This window comes from Gracilinanus agilis, chromosome 2, assembly GCF_016433145.1.
Source record: "Gracilinanus agilis isolate LMUSP501 chromosome 2, AgileGrace, whole genome shotgun sequence".
NCBI classification, from domain to species: domain Eukaryota; kingdom Metazoa; phylum Chordata; class Mammalia; order Didelphimorphia; family Didelphidae; genus Gracilinanus; species Gracilinanus agilis.
Window position 1 is genome coordinate 124,092,440 of NC_058131.1, and position 16,837 is coordinate 124,109,276.

Sequence of the window (16,837 nt, forward strand, 5' to 3'; positions counted from 1 at the left end):
ACAAGACCCTAACTTTCAATCCTAGAGTCTATACTGTGTATTGGTTCCAAGATAGAAGATTGATAAATGTCAAAGGCTAGACAATAGGGGCTAAGTGACTTGTCCAAAGTTACATAGCCAGGAAGTGTTTGTGGCTAATTGAACCCAGGACCTCCTGTCTCTAGCCTGGCTCTCAATTCACTGAACCTCCTAACTGCCTCCTGATGTTGATTTTAATTTGAACCTCTCATATTGCAGAATTACTTTTCTCTCTTTCTCAACTTAGTTCCCCCCCCACCACCAAAGAGAGGTTATTCCTGTTCATTCTTCAAGAATAAAGAATTCTTGTTAAAATCAGATGAAAAACATCATTCATAATTAATTAATATTTAATGCTTATACACAGGTATCTAATTTATCTAATACCAATGGACAGATTATGTGTCTAAAGTTTACTGTGTATATATAGTATGAAACTTTAACTGAGTAAAGATGGTATCAATCCTGTTGGCTGCTGAAGAAATAGTAAATTGAGATTTTGAACTAATTTACATTTGGATAGTTTGCCTAAATATATAGTTACCTTGTCCCTCTCCTGCTTTCCCTCTAAGTCTCCTTTCCCTATCCTTTCCCCACATCTTTTTAAAAATAAAATTTTATTGATTTCTTTTGTTTTATCATAACTTACATTTACCTTTTATTTTTGTATTTAATGAGTGTTTAAGGATCCAGTATCTTACCACTGGGGAGACAAGCATATAGATGTGAATGACCTATATAAATGGAAGATGGGCATTTAAAAATATTTTCAAATAAGTTAAGTTCTCTTCTGGAAAACCTTTGTAACTGGTGAACATTAAATCTGGAGTAGGGTTATTAGGCTGCTATTGTTAACTACAAACCTCCAAAAATTGAGTTTTCTCTTCGGTAGACATTAAAATTTCTTCAGATTCCAACTGTTCTACAGAATTATTCCCACATGTGGCATAGGGGAAAAGAGTGCTGGCCTTGGAGTTAGGAAGGCCTGAATTCGAATCCTGACTTGACCCTTTTATTGTGTGACTATGGCTAAGTCACAGACTCTTTCAGCTTCAGTTTTATCTATGAAGTGGGAAGGGTAGTAATAGCACCTACTTCACAGGGCTTTTATAAGGATCGAATATGATTATATAGATTATGTATATATGTGATATGTGTGTCCATATCATATACACATATCATATATATATTACTTTGCAAACCTTAAAGCACACAGTATATAAACATATATTCTATTCCTATTTTAGTGAAAATTAAAAAACTGGAAAAGTGGATAATTGTTTTCAAAATAGACCAAGGTAGGAGATAGAATATAACTTATCAGTTTTATTTTATCAGATTTTTGTTATTTCGTGATATTATTAATCATTATTTAAGTTAATTAAATATTAATAATTATTAATATCAAGTTATTTTTATTAGATTTAATTTATCACATTTATCAGTTACATTTTAATTTTCAATTCAGTCATGAACTCTTTGAGGACAGAGATTGAATCTTTTTGCTTCATTTATGCACACAAAGCATGCAATAAGTGCACATTTAATGAAAAGATAAACTACTCTCTCCCCTTAAAACATTTAGTTTTTTCATTCTCTCCTTAGAGGTAACTAGGTAGCACAGTGGTCCTGGAGACAAGAAGACTCATTTTCCTGAGTTCAAATCTGGCCTTAGATATTTACTAGCTGTGTGACCCTGGGCAAGTCACTTAACTCTGTCTCAGTTTCCTCATCTGTAGAATGAGCTGAAAAAGGAAATGGCAAACCACTCCACTGTCTTTGCCAAGAAAACTCCAAATTGAGTTGTGGAGAGTTGGACAGGACTGAAACAACTCAACAAGAACAATTCTCTTCAGGAAGTAGTGCCTCTTGAAAATAATTAGGGACATGGTAATATATTTGAGAATGGTTACATGATGATTTGAAGGGAGAATTGGACTAAAGAGAAAAGACTTAGGTTCTAGACCTGTGATTTTGCTTCTCTGAAATTCATTTTTTTCCTTATCTGTCACTTAAAGAAGTCCAGACTTGGCCTAAAAGACTATGATACAGGTCATTGTCTTCACTTTATAGTAAAATATATTCCTTTCTTTAAAAAAATGATAACAGAAGGGCCAGGAAGCTAAAGTCTTTATTCCATAAGCACCTGCCCACTTGTATGACAGGTGGGTCAGAGGAATGAACTGTCTCTGTGCCTCTTTGCAAAGTGCTTAGTTTGCTGCTGGCCCATCTGGCTTTTGTCAGCCTTTTGGCTGCTTTGTGTCTCTTTGACTTCTCTGATTTTCTTCAGGCAGCATTTCACTTGTTTGCTTTTTATCTTCTTAAAAGAAACAGTCAAGAAGTGAGGGATAATGTGTTTTGGGTCTTGGGTATGTGGATGTCAAAGTCCATTATGTATGAAGGCCAGAATTTGCTGGATCAGGAAGTCTGCCACCTTTGCTAATGACTTGCAACCCTTGGTGACTGATGGGTTTATTTGGCAATTCTTGATAAGTGGGTTGTTTGAAACTTTGCAATGCAGGGAGTTATTTGTAATTCCTACTTGAAAGGATGTCTGTGAGCAATGACTAAGTAAGTGTCCATATTAAAAGATCATTCCTAGTTGCTTAACATCCTGTCATATATCATCTGTGATTTCTGTTTTTACTGTTTTGATCTCAAAAAATATCTAATTTTTTTTTAAAAATGAGAACTGGAAATTTGGAAATGTTGGAACTATTTATATTCTCAGCAAACAGCTGACCAGCATCAGTGACAAACATTGTAAACATGTTGTGCTAAAACCAAAGTCCTTTGCCCTCTATTTTAATTACTTGGAATTCATTGAACTTCAGGCACCCTCTATTCTATTTCCTACCAAGACTCAGGAATGGTGACATTTTAACTTGGCAAAATGAATGCAACTCTGCTGATTCACGGTCCTCTTAACTTCATCCAGGTTTCAACAAAGCTAAGAATTAGAATTTGGTCATTTTGCAGGTGTCTGGTAGTTCTCCCACTGGATGTTGCTAAATAAAGTAACTTTAAACTTAAAAAAAATCTCAAAGCACTTTCTTTTTTCCTTTCTCTCAATAAATTGACTTACTAACATGAAAGATGTCTTTGCAGTCTGGCTTCTGACCGCCTCATTCACCAGAATCTATTCTCTCCAAAGTTAATAATGATTTTTTAATTGCCAAATCTAATAACCTTTTCTCAGTCATCATCCTTGTTGACCTCCCAGTGGCCTTTGACATGGTTAATCACTCTTTTTTCCTTGATACTCTCTTTTCTCTAGGTTTTTGTGACAGTGTTCTATCCTGCTTCTTCTCCTATTGTCTGACTGCACCTTCCCTGACTCTTAAACTTAAAAAAATCCTTGCCTTCTGTTTTAGAATCAATACTATATAGTAGTTCCAAGGCAGAAGAGCAGTAATGACTAGGCACTGGGGATTCAGTGACTTGCCAAGGGTCACACAGCTCAGGGTATCTGATCAAATTTGAACTCAGGACCTCTCTAGGATTGGCTCTCTATTCAATGAGCCACCTAGTTGTCCCCCTCATCCCTTCTCTGTCTCTTTTGCTAGCTGTTCTTTCATGTCATGACTGCTAACTATGAATGTCCTCCAAGGCTCTGTCCTGGACCTTCTTTTCTCCCTCTATATTATTGCACTTGGTGATCACATCAACCCCCATGGAGCTGACAATCATCTATATTCTGACGACTTTCATATCTATCCTTTACTCTCTCCCAACCTCCAGTCTAGCATCTCCAATTGCCTTTAATAAAATGTCCTACAGGATATCCTGTGGACATTTAAACTTAACTGAACTCATCATCTTTCCCTTCAAACTCTCCCCTCTTCTAGAATTCCCTATCATAGGTACCACAATCCTCCCAGTCCCAGCCTCACAACCTAGATGCCATCTGGGACTCTTTATTCTCTATCACCCTCTCTCCCCTTCCCCTGCTAGCCATATTTACCTTCATAATATCTCTCATAGATGCTCCCTTCCCTCCACGGATCTTGCCACTACTTTGGTGCAGGACCTTATTACTTCACATCTAGATTTACTGCAATAGCCTAATGACTGGTCTTTGAGCCTCAAGTCTCTCTTAATTCCAAAACATCTTCTACTTTGTCTTCAAGTTGATTTTCCTAAAATGTAGGACTGACCATATTACTCCAATCTAACCCTCACCTCTCCATTCAATACATGCCAATGACTCTCTGTTACTTTCAGAATCAAATATAAAATCCTCTGAGTTTTAAAAATCTCCTTATATATCTTACATCCCTTTTCCCCTTCATATGTTCTATGATCCAGACACTTTCTGTTTCTCCCATAAGACATTCCTTCTCCTGACCTTGTCACTGACTGTCTCCTCCTGCCTGCAACTCTCCATCCTTACCTCCCTCTCTTGGCTTCCCTGACTCATCCTTAGTTCAAGTCCTACCTTTTGCCACAAGCCTTCCTTTATCACAATGCTTTCCTTATGAAATTACCCCCAATTTATCCTGCATATAAATTCTTTGTAATTATTTGCCTATTGTCTGCCCCCTTAGATGTGGAGCTCCTTGAGAACAGGGGATTTTTAGCCCCCTTTCTTTGTATTTGCCAGTGTTTCCTACATTGCCCGGCACATAACAGGTGCTTAATGTGCTTTGCCTTTTGTTTTCAAAGAAGATCAATGATTTCATGAGATGATACCTTGACTTGAAAGTAAATTGGATTTAAGTGGGGCACAATTGCACAAAGTTGCCAGCCTCACTCTCTCTTCCAGAGTCATCAACGACCAGTGGCAAGACAAAAAGTCAGGATGACATGCAAAAGCTTGGGATGTGGACATCTTTGAAATCTAGCCAAGTTCTGAGGGCTCTATAGTAGCTGCTTTTGTCACCTTTATGGCTATTGAAACAAATTGTTCTCATCTGCTCGTTCTAAGTCTTTGAATGCTTGTGATAGATAGATTTCTCTCCCCTTCAATTCACCAGTGGGTTTTCAGGTATGTCTGCCATGTTGTGGCAGCAATGCTATAGCCCAGCATTGTCAGCAACCTTTTTGGCCATGAGAGCCATAAACGCCACATTTTTAAAAATGTAATTTCGTGAGAGCCGTACAGTGCTCACACTGAGCGCTCCTGTAACAGTGCCTGAAAAAAAACTGACTTTATGGCTCCTGCAGAAAGAGCCATATCTGGCCCTCAAAAGAGTCAGATATGGCTCGAGAGCCATATGTTGCCGACCCCTGATCTAGCTTCTTGGAGCTACATGTTAGAATTCAGTGAAAAGTGGACACCAAAGGTGAATGAGAAACCTGAAAAGGACTCAGCAAGTCCTCACATCAGAGATACTCTCTCTTAACACCCAGTACATTCCAGGTACTAAATAAATGCTTTTTGACTGACTGCCTATATGGACATCATCCTAGTTGATTAAATGCAGCAAAGAAACACTTTCCTTTGTATCTTTGTTTTATTCTATAACCTAGGCAAAAGTCTTAAAATAGGCAAGCCTCTATGTAAATATTTGAAATTGGCCATAAGACCAAAATAATAATAACAAAAACACAATCGCATCTATGCATTTATTTTACCTATGTTAGTATCTGTTTTTCATAATGATCATCTGGAGTATTTATTATATCAGGAGTACTTGATTTTGATGAATTAAACCTTAGACCCATGGATACAAGATGGGGAAAATATATCTAAAGAGTAATTTTTTTTCTGAAAAAGATCTGGGGATTTTATTGAAATAACATAAATCAGTGGTGGGATATAGTAGTTAAAGAAACCAACTTGAGTTTTATGATACATTGAATGAAATGTAATGTCGAAGAATAAAGAGACTAAAATTTTATTATATTCTGCCTTAATCAAACCACACCTAATGTTTGGGACAGTATGTTGCAGTAGAAAGAACATTGGTCAGGCATGGGTTGAAATCTAAGCATTTCTATTTTAGATGACTGCTTGTATAGTGGGAAGAATAATTACCTCTACTGAATAACTTACTGAATTGTTGTGAGCAAAGGACTTTTATAAATATTATTAGTAAATATAAAACCCAAGTTATCATTACAGTTGCTAGTGACTATTGTAGTAGTGAGTTGGGTATATTCTGAATCTGCCACACTCCCCAGAAAGAAAAAGAATTAAAAAAAATTAATGTCCAAGATCTCCAAAAAGTGGAATGGGAAGGAATAAGTGAAATAGGATGAGAAATTAAATTAGCCAGTGTGTCATATAATTAGCTTCCTTAGGACTTCTATTTAAGGAATAATTTTTGCAGATAGAATTAAATTGCCTACTAATACACATACTGTACTTTGAACAAGACAGTCCATCTTCTAATTCAGCATCATCACTGAGTGTCCCCCATGCCTCCTGGAATTCTCTTCCTCCTTATCTCCATTTCCTGGCTTCCTTCAAGTCTTAGTTATAATCTTACCTATTATAGGAAACCTTTCCTAATCAGCCTAAATGCTAGTATTTTCCATCTGTTGGTTATCTACAATTTATCCTGTATGTATTTTCTTTGTACCTAGTTGTTTGTATGTTATCTTCTTCATTGACTGTGAGTTCCTTGAGAGTCAGGGATTGATTGTTGCCTCTCTTTGTATCCTCATCTTTTAGCACAGTTCTCGGCACATAGTATATATATGTTTGTTAAATTGGTCTGACATGCTTTAAAAATACCAATGTATAGGAGAAAATGAATGAGAATCCATTGGATGAAGTTACTTTTCCTGTAACCATAGGGAGATTTTTTTAAAATCATAGAACCAGAACATTTATTTTTTATTGAAAGATATAAGATAAATAAGTTGCTCTAAATATTTAATCAGGAATGTCTTGCCATCTTACCTGCCAGTTTCCTTTTCTAATGCTGTACTTTATATTCATAGTTTCTATAGAAAATTTTTAAATTTCATGATGAGGATAACTCTTCATTCAGTAGCAGGATGGTCAGAGGGAATTGAGCTTTTTTTTTTAAAGAGAGGCCACGTACTATGTTACGGTCACAAAATGCTAGTTTTAAGGGAATTTTGTTAGCATCCTTGCCAGTTGTAAGATTTTCCCTTTCCCCCATGTAATATTTTGTGAGGGAACCACTCCTAAAGAAAAAACTTCACAGTCATGTCCCTTTTTATTCTTCCTTTGTTTTGAATAAAGGAAAATTTGCTGAATAAGATTTTCTTTTGATGGGAAGAGAGGCGTGGATTCTTGATCCTCACTTTAGGAAATAGGAGAAATTATTGAGGCATCTAGTAAGTGAATTTTTATTTGTTGTTGAACAATGAGACACAAAGACTTAGTCTTCCAAAGACACTGCACTTGAATCTGCGTACTAAATCAAAGACCGTAATGTGCTTTTGTTTCCCTTTCTTTCGGTTTGGAGACTCATTTGGAGTATGAAGGGATTTTTTTGGTAATAAAACATATGGCATCAATAATAAATTATTTCAAGTAGAAAACTGACATGAAGCTACCTGTGCCTGGTCTACTCTCTGGAAGTTGCTTCTGGAGAGCTGCCTATGTTACTGAATCAAGAGTGGATGTGGCAGGACTACCGTGTACCCATATTAGTTGACATATTTTGATAACTACAGATTCTTTAGGACTGGAACATTACCCTTGTGTAAAAGTGTTACCTCTCATGACTTAAGATACTTAATGGCATTCCTTAAGGGATGATTGTAGGCCCACTGTTCAAGTTATAGTATATGGTCCTGGTGTGAATGAAAATATCACAGTTGCAGCTAGAAAGGATGTCCCTGGGCTCTGCATCCTAGATAAAATTCATAGAATCATTTTGAGGCAAGAACTTGGAAACTATCTAGCTCAACTCCCTCATTTTACAGATAAAGAAACTGAGATTTATAGAGGTTAGATGATTTATCCAAGGTCACAAAAGTAGCATGGTACAGAGAAAGGCAGTATGATATAGTGAAAAGAACACTGGTTTTGGAGTCAGAGGATTTGAGTTCAAATCCCACCTTTATCATTTATTGCTTATGGAACATTATGCAAGTCATAATTTCTTTGGGCCTCAGTTTCTTCCTAAGGTTTTTTCTAGTTCTAAGTACGTGGCACTTTTACCCTATGTTGAAGGACTGGGATTTGAACTCAAGTTTGTGTGACTCTGAAGAGTTTGCTATTTTTGCACAGACTGATGCTACCTAAATTCTTCTGGACAAGTGGTTATCTCCTTGTTTTAAAGGGATCATTAAGAGGAAAATTCCTGTTCTTGTTAACCTGTTTTAATGTCTAGCTAGTCTTATAGTCAAATAGTTTTTCCTTGGGACCAACTGAATTCTATCTTTTACTTATTTCTTCCATTTTCTAGATAAATGCCAAACCAAGGACAGACATTGGGCATTTTTAGCTAACAGTGATAATTGAAAGAAATAATAATAATAATAATAACATTTATATAGCACTTTGAGGTCTGCAAATTGCTTTGATCCTCACAATGGACTTATAGAGTAGGTGCTATTATTATTTCCATTTTATAGATGAAGAAACTGAGTCTGAGAGAGGTTAAGTGACTTGCCTGTGAGCACACAGTGTCTGTGGTAAGATTCAAACTCAGTCCTTGCTGACCACAAGGCCAGTAATATATCCATTATGCCACGTATTAGAACCACACATAGAACTGGAATCAGAGGGAATTCTAATGCTACCAAAGAGAAGGCTGCTATTTTTTTTAGTAGTTAACAACAGCACCATAATCAAACTTGTACTAGATCTAGTGTTTACCAGTTGAAATGGTCCTTCAGATGAGATTTACTTGAAAATACAAAAGTACCATCTTTTTATTGATAGATAAATAGATTAACAGTATTTATTAAACACCTGCTTTGTATCAGGCACTATGCTAACTGCTAGGGATACAATTACAAAGAATGAAACAACTCTTACTTTGAGCTTAAATTTTAATCAGAAAGAAAACAAATATATATTACATATGTAAATATATATGTATATAAAATTTATATGGAATGTGTAAATAAAATACATACACAGAAGTTTAATGCAAGGTACTTTGGGAGGGAGGGTGAGAGCAATTGGGGGAATTGGAGAATGGCTTTTTGTAAAAAGATGGTGCATAAGCTCTGTCTTAAAGGAAGAAAAAGACTCTGAGGTAGATTTAAAGAGAGAGTGTAATTTCAGGCATAGGAAATAAGGCATGGAAATGGGAGATTGAATGTTGCATGGGAGCAATGATCTCCAGTCATTGCCTGATTCTTTGTGATCCACCCAATTGCTTTACTGGATTTTATCATTAAACTTCACTCTTTGGTAATATCATATCAACTCTGAAACCCAGACCTCATCAGTATCTTCTGCCTCTAGAGCTCTTCCTCTTCTTTATTGGAGAGGGTGAAGGGTAGATATCAGACAGCTCTTTCCAGATCTTCCATTTAAGGAGGGTACCCAGGGTAGGGTAGCCATCCCCGTATTTCTAACCAGGCTATAAAACTTCATCATACAACATTCTAAAACAATATCATCCCATTTACCTGACTTTTTAAGTATTGTTTCCCTGCTTAGATTGTGAGTTCCCTAAGGGCAGGGACTATCCTTCATGCTTACTGTAAGAGTTAAAATTGATTTTGGTCAAATTAAGGGTTAAAAGTTGTTATGGTTGCCATTTATAAAAAAATTAACTCTTAAGTCATGAGGCTGTTAGTAGCTTTAGTAGCTTTATTACAACAAAGTAGAGATAGTAAAGAGAGGGAAATGTAGAAAGGAGGTAGAAAATATTGCCTAGTCAAATCCCCTATAATTGCCAATTTGGGGGAATTCAGTTCAACTCTGAGAAAGGTTTCCTCAGGTCCTGATCTCCAACCTCAGCAAGAGCCATCAATGCAGAATCCAACACAGAATCAGGAAGCCAAAATCAGAAGCCAAATCCGAAATGAGAATCTGAAATGGGAATCTGAATTCAGAGTTCGAAATGGGGATGCCTGACTGCCTGTTGGGTTTCACCTTATAAGGATTTTCCTCCCGCGTCACATCTCAGGAACCAATCATAATTCCTTATTTTGTCTAGTACTGCCCAGGGTGGGCAGTGTTTGGGAATCCACTTCTGGTGTGGGTGTGAATTGCCTTTTCTAGTTAAAGGTTCTTCAAGTACCTGACTAAGTGTGAAAAGAGGGGCACTCCAAGTTCTTGATTAAGTTAAAAAAAAGGGAGTTAAAAATCCCCTTTCACAGTACATAGTAGCTTGTTAATAAATCTTCACTGACTGACTGACTGATCTAGATTACAAATGGCATTTACCTTGCCCATTTTTCAGATTAGAGATTATTAACCAAGCAAGATGTTATTTGATGTGTCCAATAATATTGGACAATATTATCTGATAAATATTATCAAATGAGATACTTGTAAAATACTTAGTAAGATGTTCAGCAGATAGTAAACCTTTAATAAATGCTTATTCCATTCTTGGTCTCCTATTAACTCCAAGGAGCCTATTGAATCATCAGAGAAAAGTGAGATTATATTCACTAGGATTTCAGTTTTGTATATTTCATTGTATTAAAAATCTTTGAAAATCAACAACATATTTTTTTTTATCCTGGGACTCCATTCTAGGAGCATAGGGCCACAACCAGTAGGCAATGGGACACACAGTCGCTCAGGGTCATCCAGCTGGGAAGTGTCCGAGCCCGGACTTGAACCTAGGACCTTTCGTCTCTAGGCCTGGCTCTCAATCCACTGAGCTAGCCCAGCTGCCCCTACTTTAGGTTGCAGTTTCTTTAGCAGATGTAGGTTTTTACAGGGTGGGGTTGCTAGCCCCACGCCCAACCCTCCTCCTTTTTTCATCCGGGCTAGGGACTGTCCTTGGCCCAGGAGTGGTAAGGGTGGGCAGTAGGGGTCAAGTGACTTGCCCAAGGTCACACAGCTGGAAGTGTCCGAGGCCGGACTTGAACCTAGGACCTCCAGTCTCTAGGCCTGGCTCTCAATCCACTGAGCCACTTGGCTGCCCCTGACAACATATACATAGAACATATGATCATACACCATGACTGGTAATTGTTGGGTAATAGACATGACAAAAATGTATTTTCAGAGAGAGCCATAAATCATTGTAGTTTCACATGAAATCCAGAAAGTATATGACCTGAAGGGTTTATGGTATGGATGTCTTACTGCTGACTTCAGGTTTGCCAAATGCAAACTTCTTCTAGAGGAGAATGTGAAATGAGACTAAAGGAGAAAATAATCCCCAAAGGAAGCCAGGAAGAAAAAAAGAATTTAAGGAGCCAGAAGGGAAATTAATAGGTTGGTGAGTGGATGGATGTGTCAGCAGAAAAAAGAAAGAAGCAGTAACATAGTATAATAAAAAGCTAGAAAATTCTTTGCTTCCATTAGAATTTTTTTTAACCACTGAAACTACATAACAAGTCTGGGGGTCTTCCCATAGATTAGGAATCCAGACCTTTTAGAGAAGAAGCAATATTTCAAATTCCATGGAACAATAAGAAGGAATCAACATACTAGCAGGTGTGGATTAAAATGAGTCCAACAAGCACTTAAGTGCTTACTTTGAGCAAAGCACTGTGCTAAGTGCTAAAGATACAAAGCCAAAAATAAAACAGTTCCTGCCATCAAGAAGTTAGTATTCTACTGTTAACCTCCCCCCAGTCTAGAAGAAGACTACTGTGGGAGATATAGTATTTATACATAAGTAAATACAAAGTAATCAGAAGAGGAAGAAATTCATAAAACAGTGGATTAGGATATGCTTTATCAAGAAGGTGGTACCTGAGCTGAGCCTTGAAATAAGTCAAGTCTCTGAGGAATAGAGGTGAGGAGGAATTGCATTCCAGAAATGGGGCACAGCGTGTGCCAAGACACGAAAAAGGGAGATGGAATGCTGAGTTTGGGGAACAGTTAGTAGTCCAGTTTGGCTAGAGCATAGAATGTGTGGAGGGAAAGTTGTGATGAGAAATATCTGGGAAGGTAGGTTAAACAACATTAGGAAAGATTTTAAATGCCAGCCTGAGGAATTTGCATTTTATCTCATTTTATCTTTGTGGGACTAGAAAAGATTTTTGAGTTGGGGGATTGACTTGGTTAAATCTTTGTCTTACAATTGCTGAGGTGAAGATGAGGAGAAGAAATAAGGAGAGACTGGAAAGAGGGACCCCAACTTTGCTCTAGAAGAGATGTAGTAAGTTAATGGTTATTTTTGCAGAGAAAAGGGGATGGACGTGAGATATTGTTAGATAGATTTGCCAAGACAACTATTTGAATAGTGGGCTAGGAGAGAAATAAGTAAAAGATTATTCTGTGGTTGTAAAACTGTGAGATAAGAAAGATGGTGGTCCTCTAAAAAACAACAAAAAATAAGTTTGAGGGAGAAGTAGGTTTAGGGGGCCACCAAATGAGTGCCATTTTTTGGCCTACTGAATTTGAGATGCAGATGGAACATTCATATGGAAGTGTTCAGCAGACATTTGGTGATGTAGGACTAGAATTCAGGTGAGAGATTAAAGCTGGATATATAAATTTGGGAGTCACATAGATATGATAATTGAACTCTTGGAAACAGATGAAATCATCAAAGGAGAAAAAATAGAGAAAGAAGGTCTTAGATAAAACTTTTGTAGATATTTCCCTGGGGGTGAAGGCATGACTTATGATCCAGCAAAGGGAACTGAGAAGGAATATTCAGACAGATTGGAGAATTTGGATAGTATTATGTCACAGAAACCAAGGGAGGAGAGAATGTTCATGAGAAGGGGGTAGTCAACATTTTCAAAAACTACAAGAAGAGTGAAAATGAGGAGATATTATTATTGGATTCAACATTTATGGAATCATTTGTACCACCAGAGAGAAGAGTTCCAGATCAGTGAAAATGTCAGAAACCAAATTGCAAAGGATTGAGGAGTGGTAGGTGAACAATTGAAGGCATTTACTGTAGATGTCTTTTTCTAGGAGTTTGGCTGGACAGGGAGAAGAGATATAGGATGATAAATTTGAATCTATGGTAGAGTAGAGTAAGAAGGGTTTTTAAGGACGTGTTGTCTGGGCATGTTTGAAGGCAGGAGGGGAATAGCCAATTGATAAAGTGAAATCAAAGATGAGAGAGAGAAAAGAAATGATTCAAGGGGAACTCTCCTGGAAGAAACAGAAACAGATGGGATCTAGGACATAAGGAGAGGAATTGGCCTTGAAAAGTTGAAGGGCAGTGTGCTGGAACTACTGAGATGTTAAATTTTCAATGTGAACATTTGCAACTTGGAAATTGGAAAATACTACAAATTAGTGGTTGATTTATTATTTTATGGATTGTCTACACCATTGATTCCCAAAGTGGGTGCTGCTGCCCCCTGGTGGGTGCTGCAGCAATCCACGGGGGTGGGATGGCCACAGGTGCATTTATCGTTCCTATTAATTGCTACTAAAATTAAAAAAAAATTAATTTCCAGGGTTTCTAAGTAATATTTTTTCTGGAAAGGGGGAGGTAGGCCAAAAAAGTTTGGGAACCAATGGTCTAGACGTAAGAAGAAACATTTTAATAATGCAGATTATTAAATTTAAAAGTTTGTAACATATATACTTCTTGAGCCTTTTGTTAAACATTTACTATTTACTAGCCTATCTTTGGTGAAGTGCCATTTCTTTTTTAGAGTAAAGGAGGTAGAAATGGGGGATAATTTAGAAGATTTAGAGATATTATGTAGTAGAGAAGAGAGGTCTCTTGTAAATGGCTTCAATTTTCTCAGTAAAGTAGGAGATGAGGTCCTTTGATGAGAGAGAAGGATGCTTGAAGAGAGAGAACAAGATTTAGAACAGCGATTTCAGTGTTGATACTATATATGATAAAGTTAGTTGTGGGGAAGATGAATGGATTGCAAAGTCAAGCTGGGAGTAGATAACATGAATTTGTAATGGACACAGTTAGTTGTGTTATGTGACTTCTTCCAGTGTCATTCAGAAGGAAAGAAAAGTAGGAGAAGAGGACTCAAAGGGTCTGGGGCAACCTAGGGTCAAGGATAGCAAAATACGAGTTTTGATAGAACAATAGGTCAAGGAATTCAAGAATAAAAACAGGATGAAAGCTTCATGGATAGAGGACAGTATAAAATCCAAACAACAGTAAAGACTCCTATAATTAAGGCAATGAGTTAAAGACATGTTAGGCTATGATATTTCCTTTTGAAGAGTTTGGATTTAGCCAATCATGTACCTGACAAAGTCCACTGAGTCTACTAGACCTGTGTTGGCAAACCTATGGCACATGTGCAGGAGAATACCAGAGGGAGTTGTTCCCTTCCCCCTCTACACCTCTGCCCAGGAGCCCAAAAGGAGCTCTTCCTCCCTTTCCTGTCTGGGGTAAGGTGATGGGGCTCACATGTGGCAAGAGGGTTGCAGTTTGGGCACTCAGTCTCTAAAAGGTTTGCCATCACTGGTCTAGGGGCTGTTTTCTTAGAGCATGTGCTCTAGTTATGCCTGATCCTAAGGAGACTTATCAGATCTACTAATTGCAATCCATTACTTCTTAGTAATAAATAAAATTATAGGAATAAATAAAATTGATAGAGGAAATCTGAAAAGTACCTCTAGTGATTATGAATCCCTATATAGGAAATAAAACTTTTTGGAAGGAGAAGTTGTATGTTAATATTCAATAGAAGAGATATTTGAAAATCAATAGTTTGAAGACAGGTCTTTTTGGTTCTATGAACTGGAACACCTGTTTTTGTAAACAAAACTTTTTTTCCAGGTTAGTTGATTAACATACAACATTAGTTTTGCTATTGGCCTGAAGCCTTTTGCAGCAATATGCTTCTTGATTCAGTTTTATAGTATTTTTGGCAATAATAAAAATCATCATAATGATGAGGAAATTGAAAAAAATTTCTCTGCCTCTAGTCAGAATTCAATTTGAATGATTTCATTCTTTAAAAACCTCCTTTCAAAGGGAGACAAATAGGACTGGTTCTCTAATTTAAAAGGAAAAATATTCAGGCAGAGTAACTTGGAGGACATTAATTTTAATTTTAATTTTTTTTTACCTTGAGCCTTGAAAGAGCTGACAGAGTTGATTCTAGCATCTGTGATATTTTAGTTGTAAAACGTTCAAATGTTTCTGTGAAACATGCTTAGTATGCTGAGGAAAGGTTAAACTAACCCTGGATTTATTTATTTTAAGAATCCCAATTTTACTCTGTCTCCAGCTTTTATTATATGACTTGTGCTTGAGTAACACAATCTAGATCCTCTTATTCTACTCCTACCCTGTCTTCGCTGACATTACACTTGTGCTTTGTCTTGCTTATAACAGATATTTCTTGATACCTTCCTCTTCTTCCAGTTGATATCCCCCCTTTTTTTCAATCCTCCTTACTTGATATCAATGCTATGATTACTCAAGGTTGAGGATTGTCAGGATGAAAACATTGGAAATGGGGTAGAAGAGATTAAGCATTATGGTTAGTTCAGGCATGTGGTGATGGGGACGCAAAGATGGAAACTAGGAATGGAAAGAAGAGGAAATATGTAAGAGATGTTGTGGAGGTTGAAATGAGAAGATTACCAATGGATTGAATATGTGAGATGACTGAGAATGAGGATCCAGGGTTCTCAAGGTGGCTAGCCTAGGGGACTTGGGTGAATGGTGGTATTCTCAAGTAATAAGAAAATTTAGAAAATGGAAGAGCTTGGGGGAAAGATAATGAACTTTATTTTAGTCAACATGATCCCTCTGTTAATTGACAGAATGAATCACAGAATGAGAGTTGGAAGGGAAGTTGAATTTTTATACCCAGGTCTAAGATTTTACATTGATCATTAGTGAAATTGAATCTTATTAGAATTAGCCTAGTCCCTTATCTTGCTAAAATCCTTTTGGGCATTCTCCCCAAGGCTCTGTCTATTTTTCACTCTTTTGGTATGTATGTGTACTGTACACATGTGTGGGATTTGAGAAGAAAGGAACAGTTTTAGAATTCAATTGAACAGTAATTCAATGAATTAGTCAATGAATTGACAAACATTTATTAAGAACCTACTATGACACCATTCTAAGTGCTTATTAGCTTGACTAGACTATAGTTTGCATACTCCATTCCTTCCCTTTCTGAAAAATAGAACAATATTGACTTTAATCTCTCCTGTTCTAATTTCCTGCATGCTGCAACATATTTCAAGGATCATTGACAGTGGCTCAGCAATCACACCTACCCATTCATTCAATATCTTAGGAGGTAATTCATCTTATTCAAGTGACTTGAATTTATCCAAAGCCAATAATTGTTCTCTTAGCTCCCTACTTATCTCATGCATGACCTCCCTATTAAGACATTTTTGATTTGTCCTTTCTAGTCCAAAAATCATTCCCCTTTACCAGAGAAAAGGGAAGCGAAGTAAGAATTTAGTTGTTCTGCCTTCTCATTGTAGTCAGTTTTTGTAATTTCACCTACCTCAAGCAGCGGTCCTATTCCTTCTTTGATCCTCTTATTTCCCACAATGTAGCAGGAAAAAGCAAAACTTTTTGTTGTCCTGGGTTTCCTTCTGTTCTATGAGTTTATTCTGACCTTAATGCTCCTGACCCCATACATAGGGCTATGCTACATTAAAAATATTAGCTGCCTTTACTATCATCTTTTTAAAATCAAAATTTATTTTAACTCTAAAAATGTTGAAAGTTCCCTATATATGTACATCAATATTTTTGACACATCCTCTTTTTCCTTACCAGAAATTTTTCTCTTTATGTCTTCCAAATTTCATTCTAAAGAGCTTTGCAACCCTTCAGGACACACTTCTATAAAAATTTCAGATGCCTATGGATTATTTTTTACTTTA